The sequence below is a fragment of the Trichosurus vulpecula genome, chromosome X (assembly GCF_011100635.1).
Source record: "Trichosurus vulpecula isolate mTriVul1 chromosome X, mTriVul1.pri, whole genome shotgun sequence".
Classification (NCBI taxonomy): Eukaryota; Metazoa; Chordata; class Mammalia; order Diprotodontia; family Phalangeridae; genus Trichosurus; species Trichosurus vulpecula.
The window spans coordinates 12995366-13014717 of NC_050582.1; the positions used below are offsets into that span (position 1 = coordinate 12995366).

The 19352-nt window shown below is 35.6% G+C and overlaps 1 pseudogene; it reads left to right on the plus strand.

Annotated features, from left to right (window-relative positions):
- The first annotated feature begins 562 nt into the window (after positions 1 to 562).
- LOC118832704 lies at positions 563 to 1551 on the plus strand (annotated as a pseudogene).
- The last annotated feature ends 17801 nt before the right edge of the window (positions 1552 to 19352 follow it).

Sequence of the window (19352 nt, forward strand, 5' to 3'; positions counted from 1 at the left end):
TTGTGGTATATAAATGTAATGGAATACTATTTTGCTATGAGAAATGGGGAAGATGCCAACTTCATAATAACCTGGAAAGAACTACATGATATCATGCTGAGTGAGAGAAGCAGAACCAGGAGAATATTATACACAACCACAGACATATTGATTCTGTGATGACTGACTTTGATAGACTTGGCTATTCTCAACAATACAAAGTTTAAAGATAGCCCAAAAGGTCTCATGATGGAAAGAGCTATCTACATCCAGATAAAGAACTATGGAGCACGATTGCAGATTGAAGGAAACTATCTGCTCTTTGTTTTTTTCTTCTATAGTTTTTTGTTTTGTTTCTTCTTTCTCATGATTCACTCCATTGATCATGGTTCTCCTTTACCACTTGAGTATTGTGTAAATATGTTTAATGCGAAGGTATATATAGAACATATATTGCTGTCTTGTGGGGAGAGGGAGGGGAGGGAGGAGAAGAAAATTTGGAACTCAAAAATCTGTGGAACTGAGTGTTGTAAACTAAAAATTAAAAAATTAAATATAAGGAAGAGAAAGGGAGAGTGAAGAAAAGGAGAAGGAGAAGGGAGAAAAAGAAAAGAGTCTCAATACTGAAGGCAAGAGAGAGAAGAAAATAGAGAGTTTGAAAATGCAACTATCTTCCCTACAAACGGAACCATTTACTATGGTCCAATGAAAAGGACAAAAATTTTGTGAAAATGGATGAATACATTTCTTCCTAAGTAAGAAGAAAACCGATGAATTCAGAAATCTACTTTACAACAGGCCTGGCATGGAAGTTTCTCTGAAGAAGAATGTCGGTCAGTTCAATAACTTTCCATTTGAAAAAGGAAATGACCAATGTATAAAAAAAGGAAGAACTGTTGAAAAAAATTTAGAAATGCCATGTTGAAGAGGATTTGTGAAGTTCATGATTTGGAGAGACAGGCATAAATAGTGACTTGGTAACCAGGCTCTTGATTTTCTTAATGCATGCAAAGCTTTCTATCAAGTCATTACCAAAGAAATGTTTTTAAACCAGTATACAAAGTCAGGAAAGGGGAAAGGAGCAGTTCCAGAAAGGCAAGGAAGGCTAAGCATATAAAATGCCCTGAAATTCTATCGGATAAAACTACTACTGAATATGAAAAAAAGGATTTTTGAGAGAAAGATAAAGTCAAGTCACCTAAAAAGACATCTATAAAAAGAAAATGCTAAACAACAAAAAAAAAACTCCTGAAAGCAAAAAAAAAAATCTGTAAAATGTGCCCACGTGAAGAAGGTGGATAGTAGTACTACTAAGAAAAAGAAAAATAATTCCAAAAGAGAATGTGAATCGGAAGATAGTTCATATGATGTGCCTTTAGCTAAAAAGCTGAAGAAATCTCCTACAAATTAAGAACTAAAGGATACTGTGAAGAAAATTTAGGCCAATGACAACTCAAGAACAATGAAACAGATTTGCAAAGAGGTGAATGAAAATTATCCTGCTTATTATTTGTGTGAAAGAAAAGATTTCATAAAAAGACTGTTAAAGATTTAATTTCAAGAGACAGCTAATTTATAAAGGCTGATGATTTGGATTGTTTTTGTGAAATTTTAAAATGTGATAAATACAAAAAGAATGTATTTCCTTTTCTAAATCTCTGTTGGTTAAGTATTATGTTAAAGCAGAGATTACTGCTGACTTTGTGTCATAAGACATATAAAAATGTGTTTGAGCTCATTCTTTTAAATTGCATTTCTATGCAATTACATTAATTAGCATTTCTGCATGGCATTGAATGTTCTTTTTAATATATTTTGTACATTTTGCATTTCTTTATATAAGGTAATGGACTCTTGCACTGTTGTAGCTTTTAGTATGCTTAATAATGACAATTTGCCAATAAACCAATTTTAATCAAGTAGAACAAAATTATTGTAACTGTTGTAACTAAGTTGTTTCAGTATTTGGTACAGAAAATATTTTGAATATACATTTTGACTAATAATCTAAACTTAGATTAGTGAGTTTCTTACATTCAGGATATATAATATACATACTGTGAATATTTAGGTGAGTAAGCCTAACTATCTCTTGCATATATACTGCAAAATAACAATATGATAAAACAATTGGCATAGATATTATTTTTGTACTTTTGAAAAACAGATTTGTTGTGTATAAGGTTTTCATATTTCTTTTGTGCAGATCAATTTTTAAATCTATGTATCTTTTTAAAATTTTCAAAAAAATTGCTAATTTTGAACTTAACACCAACTGTAGCTATCATATACAGCTTGTTTTTCTTTTAAAATATATAATAAATTCAACATAAAACTTTATTTTTAAAAGCTATTTTACTATTTTATTTTCCCCAGTTATATGTAAAAACAACTTTTAACATTTTTTTTTAAAAATCTGTGTTCTAAATTCTCTTTCCTTCCCTTCTTTTGTAATAACAATTTGGCTAGTAGCTGTTGTGGGGGTGAAAGACCAACAGAAGCCCAACAACAAGAATGCTGCTAACACAGGCTGTTTTGATCTGCTTTACTAAGGAAAGTAATTGTAAGCGGTTAACAATCTTACTTTAATCCAACATACAAATATCATTCACTTAGTTCAGCAGGAAAAGCCAGCAACCTGAACTTCAGAGCAATTACAAACAAATTGCAAACATATATTAGAAACAGACCAAATCACAATTCATAGTTACTAGGAAAGCATCAACATCTGGGTTTACAAGTCAGGGGGCTCTTAACAACGTCTGGCCCAGAGTCATGTACCACTCCTCCAGTGGCTGAGAGCCCCGAGTGAGAACACCAACCTCTGGATTTATATATCTTGTTCAGAGTCAAAGGTTAGTCATACATGCAACTCATCCATGTGACCTAAAAGCGTCACAAACCTGAGACTCAAACCCATGCAAGCCAGGCTTTCCCTTGCAGCAAGGAGGTCATAAAAGATTCCTAATTTAATCAAAGAAACAAAGGGAAATTGATTAAATAAATGCTAAAAGCCCACTTTAATTACTGATACATCTCATCAAGAAGGCAAGGAATTTTATATAGGTTATATATTTTGCAGTCATGCAAAACAGATTTCCATATTAGTCATGTTTTTTTAATGAAAACAGATACCCTCCAAAAAAACCCCAAGAAAAATAAAGGTTTTTTTTAAAAAAAGTATTCCTTGATCTGCATTTATACTTCATCATTTCTTTCTCTGGAGGTGGACAGCATTTTTTCATCATAAGTCCTTCAGAAATTGTCTTAGATCACTGTATTATCAAGAATAGCTAAGCCATTCACAGTTGATCATTGTACAACATTGCTGTTACTATGCACAATGTTCTCCTAGTTATCTGTAAGTCTTTCATGTAAGTCTTTCCAGGTTCTTCTGAAACCACCCTGTTCATCATTTCTTATAGCACAATGGTATTTCATCAAAACCATATACCACAGCTTGTTTACCCATTTGCCAATTGATGGGCATCCCCTCAATTTCCAATTCTTTACCACCACAAAAGAGCTAGTACAAATATTTTGATCTCTTTGGGATACAGACCCAGTAGTGGTATTGCTGGGGCAAAGGGTATGCACAGTGTCATAGCCCTTTGGGTATAGTTCCAAATTGCTCTCCAGAATGGTTGAATTAGTTTACAACTCCACCAACAGTGTCCCAATTTTCCCAGATCCTCTATAACATTTTAATTCTCCTTTTTGATCATTTTATCTTATTAATTCAGATGACTGGCAAAAGCTACTTTTAACTAACCTTAAAGCAGGTCCCAAAATTGACTTCTGATTTTAAAGTGAAATTTCTTTCTTTTTTCTGTGCAACTTGTCAGTGAAAACTTAAAATTGTGAGTTCTGAATGTTAAAAAAATTTTATCTAAGGCAGCTAGCTTATATAAACAGTAGAGTTTGTGACTTTTAAAAATAGAAAAAATAAAATAAAATATTATTCAGTCTTCTCTGAAGAATTGTTCAGATGACAACCATAAAGCATTACATCCCTTCATAGGCATGAAAATTTAAAGTAATTAGTTTCTTTATCTGTGCCAATAGAATTGTTAATGGATTAATTATTGTAGTATAAAAAGCAACATAATATAAAGGTTAATTAAGCTTCCAAATGTTATTCAATGATCATTTGCCAGACCACAGTAATTTTTATAATTCTCTTAATTAACAGTATTATTTCTGGATAGAGTATAATAGTCCATGTGAATTATTTCTTACATTAAAAATAATCATCAGGTTTTTATTAAGAGTATGAAGATTCCAAATGTGGAAAAGGTCATCATGCAAGGGAAGCTGGATGAAACAGTTTTTAATACATTGAGCCTGCATCCTTTTTTGTCTGCATAAACCTGGGCTGGATGACCAATGAGCCTTTAAGTGGTCATTTAAGACTCACAGAACACACACTTGGAACAGAGGCAAGTCAGGCTATATTACTCAGGCTGACACAAGCACAATCGCCCAACATATACATGCATAATTGTTTAAATACATAAACTGAAAAATGCACACATATATCCTCTACCCACCAACATCAAAAAAAAGAAAAAAAGGAAACAGGGACAAGGAAGAATAAAAATAGTTAGTACCAAGATAGTCATGTATTTCTGAACTTGAGGCTCGGGTAAGAAGAGATAATAGCAGTAAGGTGGAGTGGAAAGACATTACTTACATTCAAATCTTATATCCAATGCTTAATAATTGTGTGGTCCTTGATAAGCCTTAGTCTCTTTACCGGTAAAAGAGTAATATTAAAATCTATAGTACCTATCTCACAGGATTTTTGTGAGGTTCAAATGAGATCATCAACCACAAATGTAAAGTACTTTGAAAACCTTCAAGCATTTTGTAACTGTCAGCTGTTATTATAATGGTTTGTAGAAAGTAAATGAGAATAGGAAAGATAACAGTGGATAGAGGAGGAAGTGGGGTCAGTAAAATAATTCCTAGATGACACCATGTATAATTTAAAATAAAATACAATTCTCAGAGTAAAGAGTGTTGAAAAGGTCAACCAGATTCTGTTCCACTATCCCAAAATGATGAATGGACATAGATTATTCAGAGTAGTATATTATCCTTGGAGCCACCAAATGGTTACAGCATTTCATTTGGCCAGATAGAGACTTCTTTCTTCTCCATGCCTGGGAGGATCAGTTGCTACTGACATCCTGAAAGTGTAGAAGAGAATTTCCGTCAGCAATTTGTTAGGCATGGATTCTGGCTTAGAAAACCTGCCCATCCAGAATGGGAAGATTTGTTATGGATACCCACAGTCATCTTAAAATAAGTCAGAAGAAGAAAATGAACAGGCAAATACTTACTGGTTTTGAAGTTATATTGACTTTTGTGTGGCCATTTCTTAAAGCTGTACTCTTTCTGCCTTTGATTTTTCAGTGGCCTCTGATTATACCCATATTCCAGTGCTTCCCAAACTTTTGGGGCTCAAGACAAATTTACATTCTCAAAAATTATATAGTAGCCCAAAGAACTTTTATGCATGTTGGTTATATTTATCAATATTTTTCATATTAGAAATTAAAACTGACATATTTAAATATTTCTTTATTAATGCATTAAAAACAATAATCTGTTCCATGTTAACAGAAGCAATACTTTTATATTTTCAAAAAATTAGTGAGACCAGTGGCACTGTTTCACATTTATACTAGTTTCTTTAGTGTCTACCTTAATATAAAACAGTTGGAATCTCATATCTCTGCATATTATAGTATTTTATGTTGTTTTGGTATAAGTCTATGAAGAAAATCTAGCCTTACATAGATATGTAGTCGGAAAAGGGAGAACTATTTTAATATCCTTTTCAGATAATGGTGGATATTCTTTGATGCAACATCAAAACTTGACAAGTGGCAGTTTATAAAAGGTCAGTTGCAATGTGGAGTCTGAAACCATGGCAATGAACTTTTTGTATTCTTTTACATTTAAATCCATTGGTCTCTCTTGTACTTTGAATGGATCTTTTACCCGTGCATGATTTTATGACATCATGCACTAATCATTTGGAAAATATTAGTTAACCGAGTTGCACAGATCTTCCAACTCTTTTTTTTAATTTTTATTTAATATATTTAGTTTTCAGCATTGATTTGCACAGGAGTTTGAATTACAAATTTTCTCCCCATTTCTACCCTCTCGCCCACTACTTCTGTCACCCCACTCCCCTCCCATCCCCTTTTCCCTTCCTTTCATGTAGGGCAAGATAAATTTCTACGCCCCATTGCCTGTGTATCTTATTTTCTAGTTGCATGCAGAAACTTTTTTTGTTTTTGTTTTTTGAACATCTATTTTTTAAAACTTTGAGTTCCAAATTTTCTCCCCTCTTCCCTTCCCACCCACCCTCCCTAAGAAGTCAAGCAATTCAACATGGGCCACATGCGTATCATTATGTATAACCCTTCCACAATACTCATGTTGTGAAAGACTAACTATATTTTGCTTCTTCCTAACCTATGCCCCTTTATTGAATTTTCTCCCTTGACCCTGTCCCTTTTTGAAAGTGTTTGTTTTTGATTACCTCCACCCTCATCTGCCCTCCCTTCTATCATCCGCGCTTTTTTTATCTTCTTCTTCCTCCTTTTTTCCTGTGGGGTAAGTTACCCAATTGAGTATGTATGGTATTCCCTCCTCAGGTCAAATCTGATGAGAGCAAGATTCACTCATTCCCCCTCACCTGAGTTCTCTTCCCTTCCTACAGAACTGCTTTTTCTTGCCACTTTTATGTGAGATAATATACCCCATTCTATCTCTCCCTATCTGCCTCTCTCAATATATTCTTCTCTCATCCCTTAATTTTATTTTATTTCTTTTAGATATCTTCCCTTCATCTTCAACTCACCCTATGCCCGCTTTCTCTCTCTCTCTCTCTCTCTCTCTCTCTCTCTCTCTCTCTCTCTCTCTCTCTCTCTCTCTCTATATATATATATATATATATATATATATATGTATGTATGTGTATATATATATATATATATATATACATACATACACACTCACATATACATATATATACATAAACATATATATATATATATATGTATATGAATATTCCCTTCAGCTACCCTAATACTGAGGTCTCATGAATCATACACATCATCTTTCCATGTAGGAATGTCAACAAAACAGTTCACCTTTAGTAAGTCCCTTGCAATTTCTTTTTCTTGTTCTTTTTCTTGATTACCTTTTCACGCTTCTCTTGATTCTTGTATTTGAAAGTCAAATTTTCTGTTCAGTTCTGGTCTTTTCACTGAGAAAGCTTGAAAGTCCTCTATTTTATTGAAAATCCATATTTTGCCTTGGAACATGATACTCAGTTTTGCTGGGTAGGTGATTCTTGGTTTTAATCCTAGCACCATTGACCTCCGGAATATCATATTCCAAGCCCTTCAATCTCTTGATGTAGAAGCTGTTAGATCTTTGGTTATTCTGATTGGGTTTCCACAATACTCAAATTGTTTCTTTCTGGCTACTTGCAGTGTTTTCTCCTTGACCTGGAAACTCTGGAATTTGGCTACAATATTCCTAGGAGATTTCTTTTTGGGATCTATTTAAGGAGGCGATCGGTGGATTCTTTCAATTTCTATTTTGCCCTGTGGCTCTAGAATATCAGGGCAGTTCTCCTTGATAATTTCTTGAAAGATGATATCTAGGCTCTTTTTTTGATGATGGCTTTCAGGTAGTCCAATAATTTTTAAATTATCTCTCCTGGATCTATTTTCCAGGTCAGTGGTTTTTCCAATGAGATATTTCACATTGTCTTCCATTTTTTCATTCCTTTGGTTCTGTTTTATAATATCTTGATTTCTCATCAAGTCACTAGCTTCCACTTGCTCCAATCTAATTTTTAAGGTAGTATTTTCTTCGGTGGTCTTCTGGACCTCCTTTTCCATTTGGGTAATTCTGCCTTTCAAGGCATTCTTCTCTTCATTGGCTTTTTGGAGCTCTTTTGCCATTTGAGTTAGTCTATTTTTTATGGTGTTATTTTCTTCAGTATTTTTTGGGTCTCCTTATAGACAGTCATTGAGTTGTTTCTCATGGTTTTCTCTCCTCACTCTCATTTCTCTTCCCAATTTTTCCTCTACTTCTCTAACTTTCTTTTCCAAATCCTTTTTGAGCTCTTCCATGGCCTGAGACCAGTTCATGTTTTTCTTGGAAGCTTTTGTTGTAGGCTCTATGACTTTGTTGACTTCTTCTGGCTGTATGTTTTGGTCTTCTTTGTCACCAAAGAAGGATTCCAGAGTCTGAGACTGAATCTGGGTGCGTTTTCACTGCCTGGCCATGTTCCCAGCCAACTTACTTGACCCTTGAGTTTTTTAGTGGGGTATGACTGCTTGTAGACTAAAGAGTTCTATGTTCCAAGCTTGGGGGGATGTGCCAGCTCTGCCACACCAGCACTCCTCCTTCCCCAAGAACCCCCAACCTGGACTGGACTTACATCTTCAGCAGCGTCTTCACTCCTGCTCTGATCCGCCACTTAATTCCTCCTACCAGATGGGCCTGAGGCCGGAAGCAACTGCAGCTGTAGCTCTGTAGCTGCCCCACTTCCACTGCCCCCGGGGCAGTGGCTGAACTGCAAGCTCTATCCCAGTCCCCAGAAGCTTTTCCCACTAACCTACTCTGTTGTCTTTGGTGTTTGTGGGTTGAGAAGTCTGGTAACTGCTGCAGCTCACTGATTCAGTGTGCTAGGGCACGCTCCGCCCGGCTCCTGGTCTGGTTGGTCCGCCCCATCCACACTGGGCTCTGCTCCACTCAGCTCTGCTCCGCCCCCCCCACCCCCCCACCCCACCCCCACCGCTCCCAGCTCCATTCGGGATAGACCTTACCCTGATACTATCCAGCCTGTCCTGGGCTAGAGCCCTGCTTCCCTCTGCCACTTTTGGGGTTCGGCAGTTCTAGAATTGGTTCAGAGCCCATTTTTTTAGGTTTTTGGAGGGACTTGGCAGGGAGCTCATGCTAGTCCCTGCTTTCCAGCCGCCATCTTGGCTCTGCCCCTCAGATCTTCCAACTCTTGATACATTTCATTATGAAAGATCAAAAAGTCACATTCATTAATTTCAACACTCATCAGAAAAGTCTGTAAGCATTGGGAAGTTGTCAAGTATATAGTGGCAGATGCAAGTTTTGCAAAATTCTAATTTTTGTTGAAGTTAGTTTGAATTTTATCATAAGCAACAAATACTGTCAGTTGTTTACCTTTCAGGGACAGGTTCACTTGCTTCTTTTTTGAGTAAATTTCTGCCAAATAGTCAAGTTTGAATAACTGTAGTTTGTCTACCAGTAATTCTTTCAGGTAAAAGTGGTGATGGGGGGAGTGGAAACTTAGTTCAATTCAGAAAAAAGCACAAGTGCTTTTCCTCAAGAATACCATTATACCAAACTATGCAGCAGAAGTGCTTTGTGTGTGCTTCCTGTTTTGTCACACACAATATTAATATATATATACACACATACATGTGTGTGTATGTGTATATATACATGTATATACATGTATACATACACACACATACACACATATATATACATACATACATACACACACACACACTCCAGGGTCAAGATTTAATTAAATGAAGAGCTTTTATTGCTTCAGCAAGGACATTCTAAAGTGAGACTAGTATTTTCTAAAAGCTGAGAGTTCATGGCGTTGAAGAATAAAATGACTATCGATACAGTTTGATGCCCCTGCCTTGATTTATGCTGAAGCACCGGCAGTTTTACTCACCATTACTTTTGTACCATCAGTGCAAATGTCAGAACAGTTGTTCCAGAGTAAACCATGACACTGAAAGAAGTTATTCAACACTTTGGATATTTCAGCGCCACTTGTATTTATTACCAATCATTCATATAAAACATCTTCTTGTGATTAGTTGGTGCTACAATCAGATAGATATAAGCAAAACAGCAAGTTCAGTCACCTCTGCAGATTGATTCATTCATTTCTGAAGATAAATATATATGTCTGCAGATGAGCTATCTTCTCAGATTTCATGTTGTCAGCTAAATCTTCAGTTCGCAGGTTATGTAGCCTCTGAACAACTCCAATGTACACTTTTGAAAGAATAACAGAAAAAAGGGAAAACAATGTCCTAGTATTAGTATGAAAATAGTTTTGACCTTGAAGATCCCCTGAAAGGGTCTTGGGGATCCTCAAGAGGTCCACACTTTGAGAACTGCATTGTTATTAATTGAAAATAGTTTTCCAACATGCAGGTAGCAGAATAGTGTTTCCTTTAGACTCTTATTTTTCAGTTTCATTTATGGTTCACCCAATATACTCCCAAGAAAACAAGTGAAATGTCTCAATGTTTTTCTAAGCCTTTGTTACATTTTAGTCTGGTTTTAGCTGTACTGGGCGATGTTCCAGGCTTCAGTCCAGGCAGTGTTTGATACCTCTGTTCTAGAGAATCCACTGTATAGTTGTTCGAATCACAGTCATTATAATTGATGACTACTTGAAATAAAATGATCAGATAAGTCATTCTTTAGTCCATATCAAATACCATGTTCACATGGGCTTCCTCAGTGTCTCCTAAGGGACGAAAAGGCATATGTCTACCCCTACATCTTGAGATATTTGATTCTGTCTCATGGCAGGTCTTCAGAAAAAAAGCTGTTTGACCACTTGTTGGAGATATTATAAAGAGGAAGTTGACTTAGACCAAACAGCTTCTGAACTTCTTTCAGACTATAAAAATCCATGATTTTGTGATTCCTCCTGTGCCCTTTAGGTCTTTCATTTCTTGTTCTGGACTTCATGATACCCATGAATGCTCTCTGATTTTTTTCTAGTGCTATGATTTGCCTCCACAGGAATCACTAGGAAGGAATAGTCATCAAGTCTGACAGGTATCAGGATATCTTTTCTACACAGGTTATATACCATGGGAAGATAACAGATGTTTCTATTGCTCATGTCAAGTCTACAAATAGTTACCTCACTATCTGCTGGCAGGGAGTTACCAAACACTGTTACTTCTCTCTTTTTCCTCTGATATTTTTTCTTCTGCCATCCCAAAGTAGAATGGGCTACTTTGAGAGCAAGTGGTCTCTTTTTCACTAGAGGACTTCAATCAAAGTCTGAATGACTCTCCCTTTTTTTCATTCACATGTACATAAACTGAGTTCACTTACCTCCTTTTTTCCTGAACTACCACAAAATAGCTTTCTAGTTAGTCTCCCTGCCTCAAATCTCTCACCACTCCAGTACATCCTCCGCTCAGCTGCCCATGTTGTACTTCTAAAGCACAGGTGTGACCATGTTACCTCCTCCTCTTCTGCCCAGTAAATTCCTATTGTTCGCTATTATCACTAGAATACAATACAAGCTCCTCTTTGGAATTTGAAATACAATCCTTCACCATTTGGCTCCAACCTACTTTTTTAGGGTTATTATACATAGCTTTCCTTTCTGTATGCCTAATTGACCTGCTTGTTGTTCACCCATGCAAAAGTCCCTCTTCTGGCTCCATGCATTTAGTATGAGCTATCCTTCATACCTGACATGTACCCCTTCCTCACCTTTGACTCTCAGGATTCCTTACTCAATTCAAAACCCAGATCAGGCTCTATCTCCTATATGACATCTTTCCTTAACCCCTCAACTAATAGGATCTCTCTAAGTTACTTTTCATTTACCTTATATGTACTTTATAATTACCCACATGTGTATATATGTTTTTTCTCCCAATCACTTTCCTTCTTAACCTAGATGCATTAATTCTGTTTTTGCTCAAGCTTTTCAATTTCATGTAATCAAAATTACCTAACTTATTTTATGTAATTATCTGAGGCCCAAAGAGGTAAATATGATAATCATTAGCATAGAGATGATAACTGAATCCATGGGAGTTGATGAGATCATCAAGTGAAACCGTATATATGGAAGAGAAGAGAGGGCCCAGGATAAAGTCTTGAGGGATATACATGGTTAGCTAGCATCACCTGGATGAAATGTACTAAAGGAAACTGAAAAGAGCGGATCTGGGTTTTTTGTTTTGTTTTTGGAATGATGAGAGAAGGGAAACAGTGAGAAGGGATAAGGAAGAGGTAGAAATAAAGTGAGACTTATCTGGAGGACTTGAATTGCAAATGCTCAGTGGAGAATCTTTGTGAGACAGCAAGTATAATAGAAAGCAGGCTAGATTTCAAGTCAGAGGAACTGGGGTTAAAGTTTCTCTTTGCCATTTGTTACCTGTGTGATCCTGAACAAGTAATTTAGCCTCTTTTGAGCCTCAGTTTCTTATTTGTAAAATAAGTAAAATGAAGGAGTTGGACTAGATGGCATCTAAGCTTCTTACAGGTCTAGATAAAGGATTCTCTGGTTTGGACTTCAGGTTGCTTCTCATACAGATAGACCATTTATTCCAGGCCAAAGTGCATGTTTTTATATTTAATGTTCACCATACCCTCAAGTTGAATGCCTTCATCCCTCCAACGATCTTTACAATGTGAACTTTGAAAATTTTATTCTGTATTTTTTTTTCCTTTTATGGTTCCTAGTGACAACTTAGAAGGACAGAGGCAGGTCAGAGTTGACAGACTGCAACAGTGTCCACTGTGGCATAACAGACATTTTACAGCTAGTTAACATGTCATTGACAATGTGAGCATGAACCTGCCTCCTTTGCTTTTAGATTCCACATTTCCACTATGCCCAGCTCCATTAATCCAGGGAATTGTGTTTTTGTGAGGTGCTCACAATGACATTGATAAATGATTTGCTGGTCAACACTCTCACTGGCAACATCAGCTGCCATATTAGTCTTAAAAGGCTCTTATCTCCTGCCATTGTAAATGGGGATTCATAGTGAGCATCAATCAGTTCTTTCTCTCTTGTGTTATTCATTTCAAGAGATGCTGCCTTTGTAGCTCAGAAACAAATTTTCCAGAGTCTAATAGTGTAGCAACACCATTTTCTCATACTACTTACCATTGACAAATGCTATATCTAAGCTGCTGCTGTCAAGATGGACTAACTCTTGAATATTTAGGTCCTAGTCTCTTATTCCATATGCTTGTATACTGGTATTTACATATTTGATTCTAATAATATCTAATAATCAGTAATAATCCTAATAATAATTGGCTGAGTTGAGTGAGAGGAGGACCTGAATACAAGTCCTCACTCAGCCATTTATAAGCTGTATGACGTTAGGTAAGTCACTTTATCACTAAGTGACTCAGTTTCCTTATCTGTAAAACGAGAGTGCTGGACTAGATTTCTAAAGTTCTTTCTCAGGTTTTCCATGCATCTCTTAATGTTTTGGTCTCTAATCATCTTCCAACACTCATGGTTAATACCACTACACAAAGCAACACAATTAAACACAGTTTTGCCTTTTGTAGGTTTTGTCATGTGTATAAGTCTCATCTCCTCAAGTTGAGTGTAAACTACTTGTGGGCAAGAACAATGTTACATACCTCTGTTACACCTACTGCATTGTACCACAATGAATATGATAATATATGTGCAGTAAATACTTGTTTATCAATTTATATATTTTAATAACAAAATTTTTTGACACTGCAAATGTATTTAGGCCTCGGGAATATGGTAGAAGAGACTGCCCCCTCTGCAGTGCCAATGGGTACAGGAGCTGAAGGAATACGCATAGAGTTGAGCAGCTTAGATAGCTTCAGCAGCTTTCAGGCATGCCGAGGCTCCTGGTTTCATGGAGCTGGGAACAGTAGTAATGTCGAATCTAAAAAGCATGGGAAAAAGGGTCATTCTCACATAGTAAAATGCCTGTTATGCCACAGTGGACAATGTTGCAGTCTGTAAACTCTGACCTGCTTCTGTCCTTCTAAGTTGTCACCTAAGAATAGAGGATAGTTTTAATTAGGGTCACCTTTGGATTATTTTAGTAAGCTGATATGTAATGACTTAGGGAAAGAGTTGTGTGGTGACGTTAAAGGAACAGAAATCATGTGAGGCTATCTCTACGCTACTGGCTCAAGAACATTAAGGAAAATTCAAATTGGGCAAAATTAGATCTAGGAAGCAACGGTCACCAACAGATGATTTCAGAGAGAGAAAAGATAATTCTTCTCTAAAGAAAAACCTTAAAATGGAAAGTCAGTTTTTTCCTAGTGCCTAGACAGTATATGTACTACAGTGGGAAGAGTACTATAATAAAATGGAAATGTATCCTGTAGTCTGTGAGAACCAAGAAGGGGTTAACCTATTGATGAGCAAATATCCCCCTATTAAACGCACAAAGACATGTCATGAATAGCATTGGACAGGAATTTTTAAGCATTACAGGGGTTGTTAATACTATTGTACAATCAAGATGTCAGTAGTTAATGCCAACCTTGGAAAAGAAATTGATTGGCTTAGTAGTTTCCCAAGGTGACAACAGTCATCAGCAATCCAATAGCGAACTCTAATGTGAACTCTTTGGAAGGGGAAAGAAAGGGCGTACTAGAGCTCATGTATTAATTGCTTTCTAACTTCAAGTGATTGTAAGAACAATCATGACGTAGAGTACTACTAAATCACATGGAGAATTAATCATTCTTAAGAATATTTAAGTTAATAGAGGCCCTTAAATATTTCAATTGCAAACATATTTAAAATATTTTGTAAATATTCATTCTTGTATGTACTTAGGAGTATAAAGCATTTATGGTATCAATCAAACTGGTAATAATAATAGCTAATGACTAATATTTATATAGTGCTTACTATGTGCCAGACACTACGCTAATTGCTTTATAATTATTATCTCATTTGATCCTCACAACAGACCTCAGAGGTAGGTTCTATTAAGATCTCCATTTTACAGATGAAGAAATTGAGGCAAACAGATTAAATCACTTGTCCATGGTCACACAGCTACTAAATGTCTGATGCTGGTTTTTAATTCACATCTTCCTGACACCAGAGCCAGTACTCTATCCACTGCCCTACCTAGCTTCCCACTTAGATAAAAGAAAAGATTGTTATAGCTTCAGTCTCTGTTTGGCCCTTTTAGCAACTTGTAGGCATATTATTGGGGGTAGAGCCAAATGGAAACCCTTTGACTTACCTCAGTCTTCACATGTAGTTAACATCATACAGTAGGGTGAAAGATATTTCTTCTGTAGTGATGGCAGTGAAGGAAGATGGAATACTTTGTTTTAACAACTCTTCTTACAACAATACGTTATTGCCTGTGAGGAAGAAAGATGGCACGTAGTAGCTTACAGTGTTACACAGAGAACTGAACAAAATCATCATGCTCATAACAACAGCTATTCCTGGCCTCATCAGTTTGTAGGTCAGGTAGCCCAGGCCCAGAACTATTTGACTCTCCCTAAGACTGACCTACTTGGTCTACAACATTGACGGGGTGATATGTTATCAACCTTGCCAATGTTTTGTTCTTTTTTCTTGTACCTGAGACTAGTCAGGAACAGTTTGATTTTTCCTGGAAAGAAGTCCAATCTACCTTCACCATACTTTCCCAGTGCTACCTGAGTGTTCCTTCCTACTTTTACTTTCTGATGGGTAGAGATCTAAAAGAGGCCTTCCTTCCTGAGGGAACTTATGTATACCACTACACTGATTACATAATATTGACTGGGCCAAATAAGTCTATGGTGGTAGAGACCCCAAACCCAGATGCTTGCCCATATGAGGGACAAGAGGTGAGGCATCAAGCCAAAGAAATCCACTTTAAGACCACTCAGTCAAACTATTGGGAATACAGTGGGTGAGGAAAATCAAGAGAATAGGCACTATCCAAAATAAGCTATTGGCTCATGGTCCCCAAAGATCTAAGAAGGAAATCCAGAGGCTAATTAGACTCCTCAGGTTTTGTAAAACCTACATTCTTCACTTGGGTATACTGATTACTCCCATTTATGGAGTCTCCTACAAGTCTAACCATATCACCCCACTCCTATTCGCACACATACCCCACTCAATAAATTCCAGTGATTCTTTTTTACTTTCAGGATAAAATCTAAAGTTTCCTGTTTGGCATTTAAAGCTCATAACTTGGCCCATTTCTACCTTTCCAGTCTTCTTGTACTTCACTCTCCTCCGCAAACTATAGTCAAACTACACTGATCTACTTGCGTTTCCTCATACAGGTGAATCCCATCTTGCATACCCCTGCCTTTGGCCAGCTGCCCCCCATGCTCCCTTCACCTCCCAATTTTAGCTTCCCTAGCTTCCTTCAAATCTCAATCCAAATCCCACCTTCTGAAGAAGGTCTTCCTCTCTGAGATTACTTTCTATGCACTCTGTATATGTCTGGAATGTATCTAGTTATTTACCAATTGATTCTCCCGGTAGAATGTGAGCTCTTTGAGGCCAGGGACCATTTTTAACCTTTCTTTGTTACCCTAGCTAGCACTTAGTAAACAGATAATAATTTATCATTTAAATTCATATATAACAATACATAGTATACTAATGAAATAATAAACTTGTTATTGTCGTATAAGCAGTTTTAATGAGTGTTTTTGTTTGATTGAAATAGTACTTTGTTTAAAGAGTTAGTTGGCTCTTTTTTAAAAAGGCTGTTCAAGTCACATAGATGAATCTTCAAATGTTTTCCTTATGAGTTGTATGCAGTTGAGTCCAATGCAGTTGGCATCTGGGACACTGAAATTAAAAAAGCACACACACCTAGTTTAGATACTGCAAAAATTTTAACATGTATTATTTCATCAACTACAATCTACCATATTACCTAATTCCACTCCATCCTTCAGTCGAATCAGTCTTAATTACTTGTTTTCTTGTTATATCATGGATTACAAAACTGAGTTGACTTAAAAGTGAGTTCACAACTGCTTTCCTCCTCCAGAATTACTAATTACATCTCTGTCTGGAGTTATATCAGAATGATAAAGATGCTAAATAATTCAGGATAGATAGCTATGTATTTTTCTTCTCAAATACTATATTTGAAATTTTTGTAGTATGTTTAAAGATTCCCAGAAGAAAAATACTGATAACTTTTAGAAAGTACCTTTTCATTGGTATATTTTTATTCCATTCCCCAATTGATGGACACCTACTTTTTTCCAATTTTTTATCATAAAAACTGCTGATTGAAATATTTAGTGTATGTATAGGGAGCTTTTGTTGTCAGTGACCTTGGAGTTTATGCCTGGTTTATGCCTGTGACTCAAATGGACATCGTAGCAATTTTATTTGTACAATTCCAAATTGCCTTTCAGAATAATGGTTAGGTCTACCTACCTACCAACCTATAGTTCTACCAACAATGCATTAGTGAGATTATATTTGCATAATTCCTCCAACATAGACTATTCCCATCAATTGTCATCTTTTCCAGTTTTCTAGGTGTGACTTTTAACCTCAGAATTGTTTTGATTTGCCTTTTAGTAATGACTGGTAGCATTATTTCATGTGATTGTTAAAAGTGTGTAGCTCTTATTTTGAGAACTATCTCTTGATATCCTTTGACTACTTCTCTATTGCTGAATGGCTTTTGCTTATACAGATGACTAAATGAATCAAAAAAGCATTTATTAAGAACTTACTAACTGCAAATTGTCGGGGAAATAGAAAAGAACACATATGTGTAGACAAATACACTTGTTAGTTTTCTATGTGTCTTGGATATCATACTCTTCTGAGAGATATTTTATACAAAGATTTTTCTAGTCAGTACCTTCTCTTCTTATCCTAGATCTGTTGTTCTTTCATAAGTTCTTGTAATCAAAATTGTCTATTTTATGTTTTGTAATTATCCTTATCCCTTGTTTAGCTAATAATGCATACCCTACCCATAGATAGGAAAAGCACCTGATTTGATATTCTTCTAATTTTTGTGGTATAATATTTAATATTCAGATCACGTATCCATTTTGGATTTATCGTTATAAATTGTGTAAGATGTTCATGCAAACCAAAATTTTGCCAAATTGCTTCTCAGTTTTCATTGCAATTCATGTCAAATAATGAGTTCTTTTCTTCTTTTCTATTAACAAGTTTTTATTTTCTCTGCTACCACCACCACTACCCCTACTGGAAAAAAAGAAAAGGAAACACAGAGTTAGTTCTTAGATATTTGTGCTTTTGAGTTTATCAAATACTGTTTTAGGGTTGAATTATTTATGAGTCTTCCCTATCTAATCTATTGGAGTAATCTGCTTTTCTACTTTTTAAGAATACTAAATGATTCTGAAAATTAGTGCTTTATTAGAAAGTTTGACATACACAGGCATTAATTTCCCTTCATTCCTACCTTTTTTCATTATTTCCTGTTATATTGTAGATATTTTGTTCTTCACAATGAATTTATCCAGCTCTCTAAAGTATCTCTTTGACAGTTCGGTTATAGGTAGATTGGTATAACACTAAATTTGTAAAATAACTTTGGTGGTACTGTCATTGATATTATAGTGCCATAGCCCTGTCACAAGGACAGAATATCTCCCACCCTGACCCCTATTTATTTAGGTTACTGTTTCTTTAAGAAGAATTTTATAATCATATTTATACATATATCAGTGTGTTTCGGTACACTCATTCCCAGATATTTTACGCAATTTTTTGTTAATTTAAATGGAAGTTGCCCTTCTTTTCTCCTGTGATTTCTTAGGCTGTATAAAAATTCTGTTGATTTCTTTTTAGATTTATTTTATTGTAGCCAGCCTACAATTTTTGTGGAGCTATTAATTAACTAAGTTTCTTTGTCGATTCTCTAGAATTTTTAAAATAAATCATCATATCAGTGGTAAGTAGGGACAGTTTTGCTTCCTTTTTGCTGATCGTTACGACTGGGATTTCTCCATCTTATTGCTACTGCAGGCCTTTCCGGACCTTTGCCAAATAACAACAATACTTGCTTTTACTCTGGTATTTATTGACAGCTGCTGGTGTTTTAAATATTGCATACAATTCTAGCTTTGAGTTTTAAGTAGATATTTTTCATTTTATTAAAAAGTATCCCTCTGAGCCTAAACTTTGCATGATTTTAGCATAAATAAGTGCTGTGCCTTGTCAAGGCTTTTTTTCTGAATTTATTGTTAGAATTATTCAGTTTGGGATCGTTTCATTTTTAATATAATTAACTTTGTTTATTGCTTTTATTACACTACACCATCCTTGAATCCTTCATTTAAACGCAGCTTGATAATAATGAATGATTTTTTGACAAGTTGATGTAATTTTTGCTATTATATTTAAATACATGAATTGATATTCATTAATCAGATTAATTTTTAGTTCACATTCTTTGTTTTAGGTCTGACAACTGTATTTCACTTATAAAAAAGTTTGGTAGAGTACTTTAATTCTTAGTTTAGGAGAATTTGTATAGTATAGATATTAATTCTTCTTTCTCTGTTTTTGAGAATAATTT